The sequence below is a fragment of the Pelodiscus sinensis genome, chromosome 2, assembly GCF_049634645.1.
Source record: "Pelodiscus sinensis isolate JC-2024 chromosome 2, ASM4963464v1, whole genome shotgun sequence".
NCBI classification, from domain to species: Eukaryota; Metazoa; Chordata; order Testudines; family Trionychidae; genus Pelodiscus; species Pelodiscus sinensis.
Genome location: NC_134712.1, coordinates 156,344,608 through 156,363,937, shown reverse-complemented (window position 1 = coordinate 156,363,937; position 19,330 = coordinate 156,344,608). Strand labels below are relative to the sequence as shown.

General features: G+C 43.6%; 1 protein-coding gene across 2 annotated transcripts in view; it reads right to left on the bottom strand.

Moving 5' to 3' along the window:
* The window catches only part of GRB10 (growth factor receptor bound protein 10), a 207,138-nt gene extending 189,150 nt beyond the window's left edge, over positions 1-17,988 (bottom strand). The window contains exon 1 of one of the 2 annotated variants that reach the window (XM_006136362.2): positions 17,519-17,988. The gene's annotated coding sequence lies outside the window, so the exon portion shown is untranslated. The remainder of the gene's footprint in view (positions 1-17,518) is intronic. The other variant, XM_075921668.1, reaches the window with a different exon arrangement.
* Between the last annotated feature and the right edge of the window lie 1,342 nt (positions 17,989-19,330).

Here is a 19,330-nt window from a genome sequence, read left to right as displayed (position 1 = left end):
GGGGTGCAAATTTTGCCTTTGCCCCCCAGTGCATAACACCTTCGCTAAGCCTCTGGCCAATAAGCAGGCAGCCTCTTGACTAGCACCTTTTCTACTGGAGCTGCAGTTTAGATCCTTCTATAGCCAAAAAAGCAATTGGTTCAGCCTAGAGGTGTTTACTTCTATCCACAAATGGTTAAAGTCAGCTTTCCAATGTAATCATAAGGAAGTTTCACAGTTTGAAGGAAAAGCCTTTCAGAAACAAACAACGCACCAATATCCATGAAACAAATTCAAGGTTTTAAAGTAAGGAACTCAATTTAGCAGGCAAGCATTCCGAAGTAATCCCACCAACATGTAGTTCTTGAGCCAAATACGGTTCAGTATGGAACCAAATATGGCTCTTTTGTCATTCCCAAAATACATGCAACTTTTTTAATTAAAATGAAAAATTAATTCAAAATTTTAAAAACATGTAATTGCTCATGTCAAGATTATTTTTTGTCTATTTCACCTTTAACTATTCATTTTAACAACCAGCCATTCTCTCCACTCATTGGGGAATCATGCATATTCTTTTTTTTATTTGACTGGTCAAGAAATCTTCCCATCATCAGACATTATGGTGAACTCTGTGACTGCTAACAAAAAATGGCGGGGGGGGGGGGGGGGGGGAGTGTAGGGGGAGAAAGAGAGAGATGACAAGTACCAAAATTCTCAAGATTAGTGGACAGACTTGTATGCATTTATGGATAGGCCTGGTTCTCCACATTTTCACTACAAATGAGACAGATTATTCTCAAACAAAAACAAATATGAATTTTCATGCCAAAAAAATGCAGCATTTGCTATAAAATACCCCAATGGTGCCATTTAAAAAAAAAAAGAGCCTTTGAGGAGTTGCAGAGAAAAATGAACAGACCAAAACTTCCTGCTGGCCTTTTTTTTTTTTTTTTTTTTTTAAATAAAGTGGGAGCTTAAACTCCAAAAGTTTTGCGGGCTTATACAATATTATTTGAGAGGGAAAAGCCTTTCACTGACAAGGATTATGTGAAGAGATGCATGCTAAAAATTGGTCATGAACTATTTGATGAGTTCCACAAGGACAAAATCTTACAGAAAACTCAAGACATGCCATTATCAGCAAAAGCAGTCTATGACAGAGCTATGAAAATGGCCCATCAACTCGACAAAGAACAAATGCAAAATTTGAGTGTAGCTACTTACTTTTCATTCGCTTTGGACACGACAACTGACATAGGTGACATGAATCAGTTGTGTTTTTTGGGACAATATATTTGTAGAAATGCTATGCACAAAAAAATAGATATTACCAATGGAAAAAAAAAATCAAACAAGGGGCGAAGACATTCTTAAAACTGTGATGAACTTTGTAAACAAGAAAAATACAATCGTGTGTCCATGTGTACGGTTGGTGCACCTAGCATGGTCGGCAAATACAGGGAATGCTTTACTCGTCAGAAGTGCTGAATCGCCCACTTTTGAACTTTGATTACATTGTGCATCAGGCGCACAATGCTGTGGAAACGAACTCGGAAATGTAATGGAACTGGTCATTTGTACTGTCAACTGGATTCTTGCCCATGCCTTTAATCACCGTCAATTTCAGTCACTGCTTGAGGAAGCAGATTCCAAATACCCTCATCTACTTACACACAACATTCACTGATTATCTTGTGGCAAAGTTTTATCTTGTTTTGCCGCCTGCATTAATGAGATTAAGTCATTTTTGGATATGAAGGGTGTCAAACACACCAAGCTTTCAGACTGACTGGTTGGTCAAGTTTTCCAATCTTGTCGACATTATTGGTTATTTGAATGAATTGAAGCTTAAGCTACAAGGACAAGGACATACTGTTTGGATAGGAGTCAAAATTGACAGTCTTCATCAAAGATATCGAGACAGGGAGACTCGCACATTTCTAAAGATTATGAATGTTTCATGATGTGTGTCAGAGAGAGAATTCCAATAACAGCCTTGATTTGCAGCAGCTTGCCGGGTTTGTTTGAGCTCCTGATGGCATTCAAGTCTCATTTTGTTGACTTTTGCAAACAGTGCTCTGTTTAAGTTTATGATTCGGCCACATAAAGCATCCATTGAAGAACAGGATTTGACAGTCATTCCAGGCATCTCAGTCAGCGATTTGGAAGTGGAAAGAGCAAATTTCAAGGAGTCATATCTGGATGGAAAAATTCGTCAAGCTGAATTCTGATTTAGAATGCCTTGCTCCACAACATGCAGAGTTGGCAAAACTGCACAAGTGGGCTGGAATGAAGAAATTGGAGCACGATGATATCTGATTCTGCAAACTTGAAAAGGACTTCCTGTCACATACAACACCATGCAGGATATCACCTTGGCCTTACTTTCAACGTTTGACTCCCCCTATGTGTGAGAAGGCTCTCTCATCTGAATCACATCAAGGGTACTCTGCGCTCAAGATTGACAGAAGACAGGCTGAAGGCATGCATGAAGCTGAATTTGACCAGTTATGAGGTAAACTTCAAAGAAATGTGCAGAAAGATGCAGCAGAAGACCCATTTCAATAAAGTCCTTCAGTACAATGTTTAATTTATGCTATTATTAGTCATACCAATTATTAGTAATATTAAGTTGTATATTTTCAGTCACACAAATGGACATTGTTATACTGGCTCTCTGTTGACCACCTGTTCTGAATTTTGATATAGTTTGGCTCTTTAGTTTGAAAAGGTTGCCAACCCCTACAATAAGCCTACGCTTATCAGGTAGTCAAATCACTACTCAACTAATTGCTTTCCCCCTTTCATTTGCTGCCTCTGGAGCTGGCGCTGGGAGGAACCAGGGGGCAGGGGAGCGATCCAAGACCCGGCACAGGCCGGAACTGCTAAGTCCGGCTAGCGTCAGGTCACAGACCTACCCCCACTGTGGCTCTGCAGTTTAAGTGTAGTAGGAACTGCCTGTACACCCAGCTCTTACTACATTTAAACTGCAGAGATGCAGTGGGGATAGCTCCTGAACCTCACCTCCGCATATCGATTAGTCTTGTATTAGACAATTAACCGCTTAACATCCTTATTAAAGACATGGCACTTTTGAAAATCCCACTAGGCACCTACATACTTTTTAAAATCTGATCTCAAGTGCTTAACTTTTACTTGGATTTCTTCAGTCAGATTTGACAGCAAATAAAAGTTTAGAAAGTGAGCAGTTTTTGTAAGCGACACCATTTGAAGTCAGAGAAGAGAGAGAGAGAGAGAGAGAGAGAGAGAGACACACACACGCACGTTATTTCTAGGAACAAATTCAATTACATGCTTGGTTACAATACAGCAACTACTGCTCACAGCCCCAATTTTAAACCAGTCGTCAGACATCTGAAAGACCTATAGACACAGTATCTTCTTCTAGAAGACTGAAGGAACACTTAAAAAAAAACCAACATGGCACCTGTTTTGGGCTATTCCAGTCCCACACTGATTAGAGATGTAAGTGAGTAGTCAGCTACCCAACATGCCTAAGCTCATCTGGTAGTAGAGTTGACTACTCAACTACTCGCTCCCCCGCCACCTCTATCTTGCTGCCTCTGTATCAGAGGCAGTAAGGGAGGGGGGAGGGGAGATGGAGCAGGAGCTGGTGCTGGGGGGAGTTCCTCCCAGCACCATCTTCATGGTACCACCTACCCCGCCCCCTGCACTGCTGCCATTATCAGACACACATGTGGGAGGATAGGGGAGGCTGCTGCAGAAACAGGAGCTGCTGCTAGACTGGAGAACTGGACCTGGTGCAAGCCAGGACTGAGCAAGACCAATTCAGTCTTGGCTCGGCTCACGCTGGTCCGGAGACCACTGCTGCTCTGCATTTTAAATGTAGTAAGAGATACATAGCTCTTACTACATTTAAAAACACAGAGCCACAGCAGTCCCAACTCTGTCCTGACTCATGCTGGTCAGAGACCTACCCCCACTATGGCTCTGCAGTTTAAATGTAGTAGGAGCTGGCTGCCTGCGTGCCAAACTCCCACTACATTTACACTGCAGAGCCACAGCAAGGGTAGCTCTTTGACTGGTGCGAGCTGGTACAGGGCGGCTTCCCTTATAGACGAATTGTGTAGTCAATACAAATTGTATTGTCTACACAATTAGTCAATTACCTACCTCTTAACATCCTTAACCTGATCAAATGGAGAGGTGGGCCATCACAAGCTTCAATCCTTCCGGTCTTGCAGTAATAATAATGTGCAATCGTCAGTAAGCATCTGAAATTTAGCCTGAAATTTAGTTTTGGCAACACTGTCAAGTACTGAACTTTATTCACAGTTTCTCCCTAAACTGCATTCATTTGTATACGTATTTAAAAATAACCTATTGGAACACTTGGAAAACTAACTGTATATAGACAGAACTGCAGGCACCATCTTTAGCCAACTCACTGGAATTTGTCAGAATCCAAGGACAATCTCAGGAGTCCAATTTTGCAGTCACCATTTGCATCAATGAATCTATGCCCCAAGTTAGAGTCTGCAAGTCTTGCAAATTCGGTGTTCCTCAACACAAGACTTTAGTTCAGCCTTCAATTATGGATTTGGAAGTTACTTAACTTGCTATGGTTAATTTAAGGGAAGCTTTAGGTTCACATCTGACTTGCATTATAGAATTTCAAAATTAATTTTAAGTCAACGTTTGCCATCCTCTACTGTTTGAACATGCCAAAAAATCAAGTAAAATACCATGGAGGGGGGGGCAAAAGAAGAAACCCAAACAAAACAAATCAAAACAAAAAAAAAAAAGTTAGCGAGTTTGTTTCCAAGGATACTTAATGCAGTTTTTCCTCCAAGCACTTTCATTGCTCTGAGACCTAGATATCATTTGGAACTTTATAACCATTAGGTCCTCAAGAGCACAAAACATAGAATGCTCTAGGATAGAGTCTAGTGATGTTCATAGGTAGCATACATAAGATTAAGCTTAGTGGCAGACTACATACAGTAGCACTGAGACCTAGAAGAAAGTGCTACTATCTTTATCTAATAACAAGGTTTTTAATTCAACAGCCTAGACACTGTTCTCTACGCTGTCACTCACCATGTGACCATGGACAATGGGATTTGAGGGATGATCTTTGGTGAAGTAACTTGAAAATCTATGGATGCCAGTCACTATTTCTAGTAGGGTCAACCTATTTGAAAGTGTGTTAAACTTGTCATATTATACCAGGTTTTACCATTTCATTGAGTTTTTCTCTGCCTTTTTTGGGCATGCTAGCCATTTTTGTTTAAGTACTACATTGTGTGGCAATCCTGGAATTCCTTGCTGTCAAAATGCCACCATCGCACAGAACATGATAAACATTTACTCCAATTTACTTCCAGATAGAAGTGTGATTTTAAACCAGTGCACATTTAAATTACAATTCCAGGGTCAAATTTAAGTTTCGTATCTTTAGTGTATCCATGCTACCATCCTGAGCAAACAGTAAAGCAATAACATGGCCTATAGAATGTATGAGAGGAAACATGAGAAGATTTAGTAGTGCTGGAAGTTGAAGTTGGCCATCTTTATTTATGCAGGAATAAAGCTTAATCAGAGAAAGGCACACTGAAAATGCTGTTCTGATAAGTTGGTGTATGGTTATGGTCAGTTTATTATGGATGGGATAAGGTATACATTTGTAACTGGGATCATTTCCTGGACACAGAACCTCAAGACTGCTGTGCAGCAATTGTTTCAATCAAGGTGTGTCTACTGTAAGAAAGCCTAAGGGGGAAAAAAAAAAAAAAAAAAGGCTGCAAACACTGAAAAAGAGACTCTATTAAGAAACTACTCCTGTGACCTAATCTGTATTCGAAACAACAGCATCTTCCACAGATGTGATAAAACAATCAAGAGAAGAATTCAGCTTGGAGAAACAAAAATGTACCTCAGTAACTTCCCATGACTTCTGCGTTGCCATTAGTTAAAACTGTATATCCGCACTATATAGCTCAAGTGCTAGTCAACCTTTCTGTATGTATGTGAGAGCAGAAGTCTTTTTTTTTTTTTTTTAATAAAGACATAACTCAGTATTCAATTTTGGAATTAAATAAGAATGTTAAAAATTCAGAGGATAACCAAATTACAAATGAGGTGTAAAGGATGAACTTTAAAAGAACACAATTACTGCACACCTTAGGGAGAGGAGTAGCTTTCTGCTGAACTACTTACTGCTCATGGACTGCAGCACAACTTGATTCCAGAACTTTTACTATCAGGCAAAGTCACAGGAAAGGCAGAAAGAGAGAGAGAACTCCACATCAAAACATCATCAGGTGGGCTTGTATCCACAGGAGAGTGAATACTTTACAACTCTGTCACAAATGTGGAAGATGTTGAGGACAACCTTCCAAACTCTAGAATGGAGGCTTTGCTTGAATAGAGAGGACAACCTCCATGCAAATATATTACTGTTCATTTAAGTGTAGTAGTTCCTTTAAGGCAAAATTAGCTGAATGCCTCCAACTACCCAGGATTCTAAAGGCAGAATATATTAGATGAAAGTTAACTGTTTTTTGAAGTATTCGCTTTTATTAGATACCACTGGTACACTTGGTTTGTTAGAGATCTGATGATAAAGTATTGCAAGTAATATAGTTTGCATTTAGAGTTCTTTTACTTCACAATAATGCCTTCTGGAAACAGCCAGGAGAGGGGAAAAAAATTGTTCAGACAAATAATATTGACTTCTATTTTCCTCTCCACAATATTCCAACACAGTTACTCCGAGGGCCTGTTTAGCATTACTTCATTGGGCATAGTGGGTGGTACAGTAAAACTCCGATGGTCCGGCATCTGATGGTCTGGCACCATCAGGAACCCGGAAGTGCTCCGGGCAGCCGGACCATTGGAGCTGCTCTGCCCCCAGCTTCCCCTATTCAGCCGCTGCTAAAACTGACCAGCGGCTGAATCAGGGAAGCCGGAGGCAGAGCAGCTGGGGCGCTGCCGGGTAGGTCCCCTAGCGCTGCCCCTCGGTGCTGCGGGACCAATCTGGAAGCACCCAGGTGTCCCCGATTCAGCCACTGCTGAAACTGACCCTGGAGTCAGCCACTGGTCAGTTTCAGCAGCAGCTGACTTGGGGACACCTGGGGTAGAGCAGCTGGGGTGCTGTCAGGTTGGTCCCTGCAGCGCCGCGGTGCGGCGCTGCGGGGACCAGCACAGCAGCGCCCCAGCTGCTGTCCCAGGCGTCCAGATTCAGCCGCTGGTCAGTTTTAGCAACGGCTGAATAGGGGAAGCTGGGGGCAGAGCAGTAAGCATAAACTGTACGTCTTGACTGCTTGCTTGTGCACCTTACCTTTGCTTTGTTTTAGCCAAATAATGACTGACGAAGTCAAAAGTAATTCTGCATGAAAGAGACAGAAGGTTGCCGCTTGTTGACTTTATTGCCTGGGATGATGACAATGCTATTTTCACACTCATCTCAGTAACAGTCTTCCTAATCCAAGCAGGAAGACAGGGCTGGTAATGATACCTGGAAACAGTCTGTCATACAACCTCTGAACAGGCACCAGAGCTAGGGGATGGGACATGAAAATAGGATGGTATCCAACTATAGCAGCTATGTGCGTGTGTGTGCTTTTATTTGATTCTACTTATTACAGGATAACGCCTTAATGTCAGCCATTTCACTAAAGAGCAGTGGTGCTTTTTCCAACACCAGGGTGAAAAAGGGTTGTTGCTCTCGGTTTGTTTGGAAGAATTTTCATGGGGAAAATATTTGTATTTTAGCCAACCAAGGGGTTAAAATAAGCGTTAGTAGTAGGAAGAAGTTGTGCAAATAAGTCAAGCACCAATGTCTTAAGAAGTTCATATATTTGAGCCATCAATAACATAGTTGCTACTGTTACTTGTATTACTAAAAGCACTAGCATTGTTACCTTCTGTGAACTTTTGATGCAGCAAATGTCCTAGTCTAGAATTCAGCAAAGTACTATCTGCAAAAAGGGGGGGGGTGGAGGAGAGGAGTTAAGCCACACAGCTATGGCAATCTTACTGTAAAGAAACACTTGCATGACTGAGTTGTATGTCAAAATGATCTCGAGCAGCATTTCTCACACAAGGGTCCAGAGGGTACTCCCAATGTCCACAAGTCATATCCAGCTCCAGAAGGTCTACGAATCATGTCCGTGATCAACTCCTCCCTCTCCTTCCCAGTGCCCCCCGCACAACATAGAACAGTTGTTCAGAAGCATGCAGGAGGTGCTGAGAAGAAGAGAAAAGACTGGGAACGGGATACACTAAAGGGAGGGGAGTGTAAAAAGGCATAGAAGAACAGGAGATGGGGTAGGGCTTTAGAGGAAGGGGTGAAATGTTCTAGTTGTTCAGATTTAATTATCAAAATAAAAAAATAGTTCCATACTCAGACATTTCTTTATCTCTAATAATAATTTGTTAATAATTTATAAATAAAATAGAAATAGAGCTTTTCATTAACAAATATAAACAAACATAAGTAGTCTTAGGGGTACACAAGATATTTTAAAATAAAAGTGGGGGTCCTCAGGTTGCTACAGCTTGAGAACTGCTGACCTAGAGAAAAAGGCATTTTTAGTCTGGTTGGTAGAATGACCAACACTACAGGTATCCTCCTGCAGGAAACAGTAGCAGCAGATCCAACTTCATCTGAGCCAATTTTCAAACTGCATTTAGACTCAAGAATTAGTATTTGCCTTCTTAAGTTCTTAGACAGCTAAACCTGTCTTAAATTATGTTCAGAAGCCAGTGTGCAAAATGCAGAAGCCAGATTTCAATTGCAATGGATCAGCTTGTGTTTACTCCTCAGAGCGCAGCTAGCTCGCCAAAAGCATCAGACAAGCTTGAGAATACTTCAAGTCTCAGAGGAAAGATAAAGCCTTTGCCAAGTTCCACTACACCCAGACACCACATTCTGTGGCCTCTCTGGTTTGATTCCAGCTTGTTTGACCCATTTCTTTGTTTTCCTTTGGTGGATTTCTTTTAGGCTTGTAATTTTTAGATTATTTTTGGAGTGGATTTTTTTGCTCTAGCACACTGAGGCAGAACGGACCTTAGCCACTAGTGCTTGGGCACAAACAAGCCTCTTTTGGGAATGTTATCAGCATAAGTGCTTCCAAATATGTAAGCACTCCATGTTAGCTTTGCACCAGTTTAGCTTTGGAACAGAGTCTTTAAATTAGGTTAAGCACAAGATGCTCAAAAGGAAGGGTCAGATGACTAAACAGGACATGTAGTCTCTTCATGACCAGATGACATTGTATTGACTACAAGCAGTTTTTCCTCCATTCCTAGGAAGAGAAAAGGTTAAATGATTTTATTTTAGGTCATAATGATATGCATGTCCAACATAGCCAAGACTAAAATTTTAGTACAGCACCATATTCTTCAATCCTGCTGATGCAACATTTGGCAGAAGCAACACTATCTTATAATGCTATGAAAAAGTTACCTGAACCACAACCCTATTGTACTTTGCAAGTTTAATCATGCTAAATATTTGATTTCTACCTACGATATAGGCTGTACACCTCTAGCTTCAGTTTTGATATTCTTTGGAATGCCTCTTTTTATTTGAAAGTTTTGGCATTGTACGCTGTTTATCCACACGGATAGCAAGGATTTCAAACCTTTTTCTGACCAAAATACAGAATGACTACAGTGTAATATTCACTGACTTCCTGCAGTATTCAGTCTAGTATCACTATCTCGCTAATGATTTTGTTTTAGAAGCTTAATTTTAGTCTCCTTTTGTGGAGAAGCCTTGACTTTGTTTCTTTCGTACTGTCCTTCCTATATATTCACACAAAATTACCATTTAATTTATCTGGTGTCCAGAGAATAGAACTATTTCCCAACAGGTGAAATGGTGTTGATATTTAGGCTTTATACCACATACAAAACTCTGCTACTTGCTGAAAACCTTCTAAAATATTTTGCCACTAAAGCAGCAGTGCAGTTATAAGGACCTGAACTTCCAGGGAAAGAATGTTAGGAAGACAGGGAGGAAGGAAAGCTAAAAAAAAATAGAATATGGAAGTTACACGTTTGTAAGAACTGGACAAATTGCCAATTAACAACTCTCACTTTGACAGTTTAGGATCAGCCTGTTATACTATACTTGGGTGTAAACCACAAGTAGTATTTGATCTGTTCTGTTGCTACAGCTAAGTTTTTAGCCCTCCCTCTCAACACTCATGAAGATTTCAAGTACTGTAAACAAAAGAGGGATCAAGTGAGGCATTGCTTAACTGTCAAGGGCTGCTGTCTATAGCATTTTGTTGTGATATCCTGCTACATAAAAGTAATGAAAGCCTTGGTCATGTAAATCACATAGATTTTAAAGCCAGTTTTCTCCCAGAAAAGCCATGACTATGGACGGCCTAAACTACAGCTAGTGGCACACTTCCCAGAAGAGGCAGATAGCTCTAGCTAGTTTTGCTTCTAGCTACTATTCTAAGAATAGCAGCTTAGCTCAGGGCAGCCCAATGAGCAGCTTGGGAGAGCCTTCCAGGTACATACTCAGGGGATCTGGATGGGTTGGTACTTCGGTCGCTAGCCTGAGCCATCACGTATGGAACCCCAACCTTAACCTACTATTTTTAACATGCCAGGTCAAGCAGAGATTGCACAGCTTCTAGCTGTAGTGCAGGGGTTGAGGAACCTCAGGCCCCAAGCCACCCCATCCCCAACATTGGGAAGCCCAGGATGGCACACCGGCTTCCAGCCCTCTGCCTCCTTTCAGGTCTGGAGCACACAAAATCCACTAGCCTGGGCCCTCTTAGGTGTTGGTGTGGGTTGGGCAATGTTGGGGAGAGTCTTTTTCCTTCTCAGCCAGAGCCATGTCAGTGGCTTCTCACTTTTGCTTCTCACTGGTGTGTGGCCCCCGAGCCAAAAAAGGTACCCCACCTCTGCTGTAGTGTCACCATTTTAAAGCAGCTGAAAGTCAAACAACCAGAAAACCTAGTAAAAAAATACAGAGCTAATAGCTGACATCTTTTTAAAAATGCCTATTTCTCTCTATCATGACTCCCGGGTGTTAAGATAGAAACAAATAGGCATTTTTAAAAAGATGAGGCAGGTTTAGAGGAAGAGCTAATAGCTATCTCAGTGGCAGTGAGAGTATATAAGGAGGACCTTTAATAGAGTGCAAAAGACAAATCCAAGTTGACACTATAGTTCACGAGTTCTTGTAGGGAGGGGTTCATAAAGAGACTAAGTCAGATCCTCCATCAAGACCGTGTGCAGCTGCAGTTCTCATGTAGATATGGCCCTGCAGGCAAGATGGAGATCTGGGTCTCAATCTGGTAGATATGCTCAGAGGCTAACTACTCACAAAACAGGTGGGAGGAGAGGATGGAAGGGCACAAAGGTCATTAGGCTAAAGAGAATGAGCCCAGGGATGTAAGTGATTAGCTGACTACCCGATAAGCATTTGCTTATCGGGTCATCGAGTAGGAACTTGACTAATCATTTCCCCCAGCCCTTACTGCCTCTATCAGAGAGAGGCAGCAAGGGGCAGGGGAGCGGGAAGGGAAAAAAAAAAAAAAAAAAAAAAAAAAAAACACAAAACGGTGCTGGGGGGAGGCGGTTAAAAGCTGGTTTCCCCTCCCCAACACCCTCTCCGCCGCAGGCAGGAAGGCAGGTAGCAGCAGGGAAACAGTGAGAGCAGGGATTGAAACAGTCCCACTTGCATCGATCCCACTGCTGCTTCTCCGCCTTTGGAATATACAAGAGCCACGGGCAGCTCCTGTACATTTCAAAGTGAGAGGCGCAGTGGGATAGCAAGCACCCTCTCTTCTCGAATAATCAAGTAGTTGATGGAAATTCCATCCACTACTCAATTAGCTGATTAATCAAAATTTAAAATCCCTAGAATGCACAAGGTTCTTCTAGTTTGATACAAATATAACAGAGTAAAAAAACTACTTTCACCATGACCCTCCTAAATGTATTTTATGAACAATATACAGTTAAGCTAGAACAGAGACCATGTATCCAGTAAAAGGCAGAAATTACAAGGTTAGAGATTAGGAGTTCCCCTTGCACATTGTACCAAGCTTCTGAAATTTTAGCTTTTTAAAAGTTCACAACTATGCATGCATTTTGATATAAACTAACTACTGATACCCCTTCTGGAATATGTTCAAGAAATTAAAGTGTTACCAATATAGTAAGCAAGACCATCAAGCCTCAGTCCCCATTCCTTTTTCCCCTCCCCAAATTTTAGTTAGGAGAAAAGGGTAGTGTTTGAAAGTATGAATTTTAAAGTTCAATAGCTCAATTGAGACTGACTTTAGTTCTGGACGATTTAGAGACCATCTAACTTGCCTGAATTATGATCTTCATCTCTGTGATGTTTCCAAAACCAGTAAGTGACATTTTTAAGAGAACAGCTAGAAGTTAAACATTTTACATGCAACAATAAAAGCATACAAGAAAAGAGAAGGTTAAGTCATCCATCTGGTAAGGCTAAGGGGAACTACAAAGATGGAGCAGGAGTGGAATAACTAGGCTTCCAAGCACACAATTCTTTGATAGCAATTTAAGAGTTTTCATATATGAAATATTTAAGCAAGCTGCAAGGCAAATTTACGGATAGTCCATGTAATTCAGTCCAATTGCTACTTCCCAATGGGGGAGGGGAAGAAATATTTAAATTTTGTAGTTAGGCTAAATGCCATCTAAATTGCTCCTGGAGAAGAGATTCTCTCCTCCTTATACATTCTCAGTACCACTGAGATAGGTTTAGAGCAAGAGTTTCAGGTTTCTGTGGAGTGATAGCAATCAGCACTTAAAAATTATCTAAAAGTATAGCTATTTAATGGGTTGGATTGGGTTTGGTTTCTTTTAAGTGCCACTAAGTTACGTGTGTTGCAAAACAATGAAGAACATTGTGAGTGCCCTTCTTAAGAGTGCCAGGGCTGCAGCTAAAAATGTAAAAAACAGTGTATTAGATCATGGACTTTGGAGACCCTATTACATTACCAAACAGGACTCCATTTTTTTCATCATGAAAACGTAATGGAGAGTGATTCTGCAGAAGACTGCAGCACCATTCATTCCTTACTCAGGTACAGCCCTCAGCAACACCAGGTCATATTCTTAACATATCCTCAACACTACCCATCTTCACTTTAGTCTTTTGGCAATTGTGTCCCCTACTTGTACAAGATGGGAGTACACTGATCAGTCTGTTCAGCAAATCAGTTGAAGTATGAGAACCATAACTGTTGCTTTGTAAGCCAATGTTGTCCCAGCTCATAAGAACTTTGGCTCTCAAGCTCCTTTTTGCTCTCACTGAATGGCTGAACATTTCCTCCACAGTATGCTTGATACACCCTGCCAGAAAAGTTTGATTTCCTATTTTTTCCCTGCTGAGAACTAGTAGAAACTGGCATTGATTTAGGTTGGGAAGAATCAGATGCCAGTTTACCAGTAGTTTAAGTAAACATATGTTTACAATTACCTCGTTCATCATGACCTACTTGTGTGGAGTTGCCTTTTTGGACCTAGTTCATGTTTACTGACTCTGGTCTCCGAACAAAGCTGAAACATTAAAATTTACTGTAACAGAGAGCCATTGTATAGGCACCCTGCTTGACAGGTAGGGCCATATGATTCTGAGATAAATTGATACACAACGCTAAGACAAACATGGTTTAGGGTTTCTCTGGAAAAGCTGAACAGTGAGTAGAGCTATGGTGCCTTCTGGCCCATAGTTAACCTTAGTGTGACCCATACTGCTGACCCTGTTTTTCATTAGTTGTCACTAGTATTCTGTTGAAGCCTGGGTCCACTGGTCCCTCCCGCAAGGCTGTGGAGGGGCCTTTAGAAGTGGACGGGTTTCCGTCCGCCTATCACACATAATTCAAATAGTGCTTGGTAAGCAAGAATGCACAATATGAATGACCCTCAGGCACCTCCACAAGATGATGCAGCTGATCTGCCTGCTCAGACATGTCTATTCAACTATTGGGGACATCTCATCCTACACTTTAAGCTACGTAAAAAGATGCCTCCTGCCATGAGGGTAGGGGACTGGCCTCAATGACCTCTCAAGGTACCCTCCAGTTCTAGTGTTCTATGATTCTATGCTTGCAAATACTGCAAAAATAAGATCCAATGTCATACCTGCCCATTGGACATTTCATAGTGTCAGACAGCTCAAGTTTCAAAAAAATAGTTTCTCTGCTTTTCCTAGCTTGGGTATGGATGGGAGAGAAATCTTTAAACAGAGGGATAGAATGACAGTGCCAAGAAATTAATACAGCAACACTATCACTACCCATTAAGTTATACAACATTGCTAACTGATCTTTAAATGTTTGTTCAGTCTACTTTCAAAGTTATTTTAAAGTAAAGGAATTAGAGTTTTTACTATATTCAGTGATAACTTTACCTAAACAAGTCAAATGATTTAAGTACAACCCAGAGTCCTACAAGTGCAAGCTAGTACTACCCCCTAAAGCCCTCTGGTGTTTTATTCCTTTATATGACTGGCAAGGAGGCTTTTGCTGTGCAACTCTCCATTCACAGTGAGGCACTACCACCTCAATATACACATACGGAGACACCACAAATAATCTAAGGGGAAAACCTAAGTGAAGTTGGTTGTGGCTCCCAGCCTAGAGCTGCTCTGCAGTACACCAGCTGCTAACAGTCTCCAATGGGACATCTGCTAGCTGGGGACTGTCAGATTAACATCCTCCCCCTTCCCACCAGTGTTGCAAGGGCTGTTGGAAGATGGCACATGGCCTAGCTATACTGTCTTCATGCCAGCTGGCAACATCCCATCTTGGAAGGAACCCACAGCAATGGAGATCCAGCTACTTTCAGCCCTTACATGCCAGTGGACTGCAATTCAGGATCCAGCCCACAGTTTGTAGGGTAACTTGTAGTGATTCTTGTTAGATTCAGAGTCATGGAATATAAACAAGACAGCGAGTTGCAAATGTTCACTTTATGACTACAGTTGTTCTTTTCCATGGGTAGACATGAAATGCAGATATCCATTTTACATCTAAGCAATGCTTTCAAAGTGGTGTTTATTATTTCTTTTGAAAGCAAGTTACACCTGGGTTAGAGATTGGAAGCCAACACACACCACAGTAGGGAAGAGGATACTTTGACTGACAAAAACCAAGGAAACTCACTAGAATATCCAGCCAGAGCAAACAAGATCTACTTTAAGAACAAAGAGTGCAAATGAACTACAATATTAGCAGGTGGGAAGGGGGGGGGGGGGAGAGGAAGAAACAATAATTTCAGGCATGTGGAGGGGTCCCTTCATTATCATTCATAACAGATGTTACCAAACATCACTTTTTAGTCTGTGTTTGCTCGGTGTTGTGCAGCTTATTTAAAAAGGAGATTGATATCAAGACTGACTTGGCTCAAAGATTAAGTTTATTCATTAGACTACAACGGTACATCTTGAGACAAAACACAAGGGAAAGAGAAGAATATGCTTCTTGAATAGCCACATTGCTTCCATTCAGACCTTGCTAGGGAAAATATGTGTATGTTCTGAGCATTCTGCATGTCCCTTCACTCCTCGTCTGCCTATCTAAATGAACTGAAGCAGCCATCAAGGTTGTCATTTACAGCATTTCATTTCAGGCATAATTCCTTCTTCCACTCAGGTTGTCCAATCGCCACACATTTTTTTTAAACTGTCCTCATAACTCACTCCTTTTTATCCTAGGATTAGCCTTGTTGCCCTCCTCTGTTTCTCTGAATGCTGTAAGTACAACTAGCCCATGGATTTAAGAATGAGTTAAACTGAAATCTTACAACTGTTTATTGATCACACCACCTACAAAAGCTTGGTTCAGAAGATCACACCTCCCAGATGCAATACAATTTCATTTGACTATTAAGTTAAATTTTAGAAATCTAACATCCCACCCCCTTCATAATGCCCATTGTTATTTCTCACTTTATAGGAGTAAGATCATGAACAAGCACAGTACTGCTTTGTGAACCTTGATCGGTATTGCTTTGACATACCAGAAACATATGTTCCCAGTTCAACAAATCAAAACATTTTACACAGAACACCACTGCAGATACAGTGGTGCTCTCAAGTGCTGAATCAGCACTCTCCATACTACTCTAAAATTAAATGTTATGTGGATTTTAAGGAAGGGGGGAGAGTAGGGTGGGCCTGGCAGTTTAAGAGATTTTGCACTAGTGCATCTTTGGGGTTTGGACTAGATGACTTCCTGAGGTCTCTTCCAACCCTAATCTTCAATGATTCTATGGTCTGCCAAACCAATTAATTGCAGACTTTCTTTTATAAGATGATAAAGTTTAGGTCCCAGTTTTTGCAACAAGGCAAACAAGGTATAGAAGGGGAGCCCATGTGGAACAGATTTTTCCTGCTCTACCTCCAATCATGAGTTGAAGGTGGGGGAGGGCAAGAAAGTAAAAACCTCTCCCTGCCAAGCCTTATTTCACACGTTCTGGGTTACAAGAAACTACCCAATATTATCCAAAAGCCACCAAAATACTGTCCCACAAAAATGTTCAAAGACTCCCCTTATTCCCAAATCTGTTTTTGAGGATAGCTGGGGAAGGGGGGGGTGAAGAGGGAAGAAGTAAGAGAGGGCAGGCAGCAGCATCCGGAGTGGCACTTCTGTGATCTGTCCTTTGCCTCAAGTTATTCTCCTTGCCAAAAGAGAAAAATGGGGGTAGCATTTCAGACCTAAACTTTTAATACCTCTAGGAAAAGCAACACAAAAGAAACAGTTTAGCTTTCCTGAGGCCCTGTAAAAGCTGTTTCAATTCCCGATAAATACAAGTACAGGCCAGTAAGTACAGCACGCCTAAGAACCGGTGGAAGTGGGAAATGGACCTTATTCTGTGGACTTAAGATCCCCTCTGATCGTTGCAGTCCAGCCCCCTCCTCCTTTCTTCGGGCTTGAAAGGATCTCAGATCTGACAACGAAATGGTTCAAATATGCACACAGGCTCAGTGACTCCCCCAAGGGGCTAATAAAGGTCCAAGGGAGGAGAGACAAGAGAGCACGGCAAACTACTAACAACGGATTCGCCGCACTCAACTCGCCTGAAGTCTTGTCAGTGGAGGCGGGGGGGGGGGGGGGGGGAGGTGGCTCCAGCTTTCCACTCCGCTTTAATGAGGAAGTTTTGAAAGTGACCAACTAAATCCGAAGTCAGGGAAAGAGAATTGCGTACTCCTCTCCCCCGCCCCCCTCCCAACCTCGGCTACTAAGGAACCCTCAGCGCACAAGCTCCCAACCAGCTTATAGGCGATATGTACATTCACGCGCGCAGTCCCCTTGTAATTTAGCCTCATTGCCTCAGGCGTCCTCCCTCACCCTAGCCTGTTCTGCGAGCGCCTAAGCCAGCGCATTCTGCATTCGCAGTCCTGGACCTTTCCCAGCAGTTCCCTGCTCGTGCAGCCTCCTCCCGCCAGATCCCGCTGCTTTGCCCCTTGCAAGGGACGCCTGCAGGACGGGGCATGCCCACTTCACAGCGCACCCTTCCCCTGCCCTGCTGAGTCTCTTACCTGCTGCTGCCCGGCGCCTCTTTCGCCCTCGTGGCCTCCCTCTGGCTGCTCCGGACACCACCAGTGCCCCCTCCCCCTCTCGAGTGCTTCGCTGTGCGCGTCTGGCTCCTTCGCCCTCCCTCTCGCACGCTCCGATCAAGTTTTGTGGCTGCTGTTCCGGTGGGGTCGGGAGTGCAGCAGGCAGCGCGGGATGCTAGCTACGGGGGGGGGGGGGGGTCTTCCCAGCGGGGAGGAGGAAAGTTAAACTCCCATTGCACACGCCAAAATATATACGGCAGCCCCTCCGTACGGGAGGGGAGCTACAAAGAAAACTTCTGCCCTTGCTGAACCGCCGCTGCGGACCCGGCTCCCTCCTCCGAGCTGCTGGTATTAACCCGGGGCTACGTGCCCCCGCCGCCCAGATCTTGCTCCGTACTCAGCTGACTCTCCAGCTTAGGATGCATCATCTCCACCGCCCCCCTCCCCCTTTAATAGGCTTTAAACCCACCTCCCACCCCGGCGCCGCCTCCACGCAGCCGCAGCCAGAGCCATCCCCGCCCCAGCCCAGCGGCAGCCTCCCCGCCCAGCCGGCAGCCAGCCGAGAAAGGGCAGCGGCGCTGCTCCAGTGCGCTCCGCTGGAGCAGCGCTTGCAGCCCGCTGCTGTAGGGGGCTGTTCTGCGGCCGCCGCCGCCTTCCTCCCGCCCCGCGCCAACCCTTCGAGCCCGGCTGCGGGCGGGCGGACGGAGCGAAGCCACTGGCCTGCGCCCAGCCGCGCCCTGGGTGCTACGGCACCGACACGTGTCCGCACACGCTGCACCCTCGCTAACGCCGGCCGCAGCGGGCCACGCGCCTCACCCAGGCTCGCGGGCATGCCAGCAGCACACCGGGCGCGCCGACTCACGCGCCCCCACCCCAGCCCCTCAACACGCAAATTGTGCTCACTTGCTTCTTGCAGACCCACCCCGGCAGTTACAGCCACTTTGCACACGCGTGTACTGGGCTCGCCCATGTTCCTGTGCACACAAGGTGTCTTCGACTTATTTGGGCGTCTCTCGTCGTCCTCCCCCCTTGTATACTCACGATTCACAAGCGTGCTGTCCCCCAAATACGCCTGAACGTTGTGACAACAGAAAATAGTCACCCTGACTGGGATAAGGCCTGTCCCAAGCTGTTTCACACTTAGTCCGGATACAGTGAATGCAACAGGATAGCAAGATCAGTGCTCTGCCAGAAGCTGTGTCACTAGTCATGGAAAAGGAGGTTGAAGTGCTGCTGTGCAAATAAAGAAGCCAAGAAATGCACCAGTAGCAACAGGAGTGGCTGCACCAATCAATCCAGGCCAGCTTCTTAGCATCTCTGCAGAATTATCCTAATGCATGGCAATAAAAATATTTAGTTGGGTTATGGTTTTGATCTGACTTTATTTTTGCACTCCCATTGTACCCACCAAGTGGATGTACAATTTGTGTTGCCAATGTTTGAAAATCTGTTAAGGTGATTTGGGGACCTGCTGCAGAAGCCCTCACCTCTACATCTGCCATCACTTGCCCAGCAATTAATTCTGCCCCCTGATGCCCATCAATTTTGTCCCCACATGAGTTTTTCCCCTACTTCCTCCTACCTCTCACCTCAGCTCCCCTGTTTCTTGCTGCTCTTCACCCACTTCTCCTGAGCCAGGGGGCTGCAGCAGGATTGGAGGTAACTCCCAAGGTTCCTGCCCTTTCCCAAGCCAGGTGTTGGAGGTAGAGGTGGAGAGGAGCCAATCCAGGGGAGGGAAGGGAGAAGTGCAGTTACCCTAGTTGACAGAGCTCTTTCTGTTCTCTCCTCTCCTGT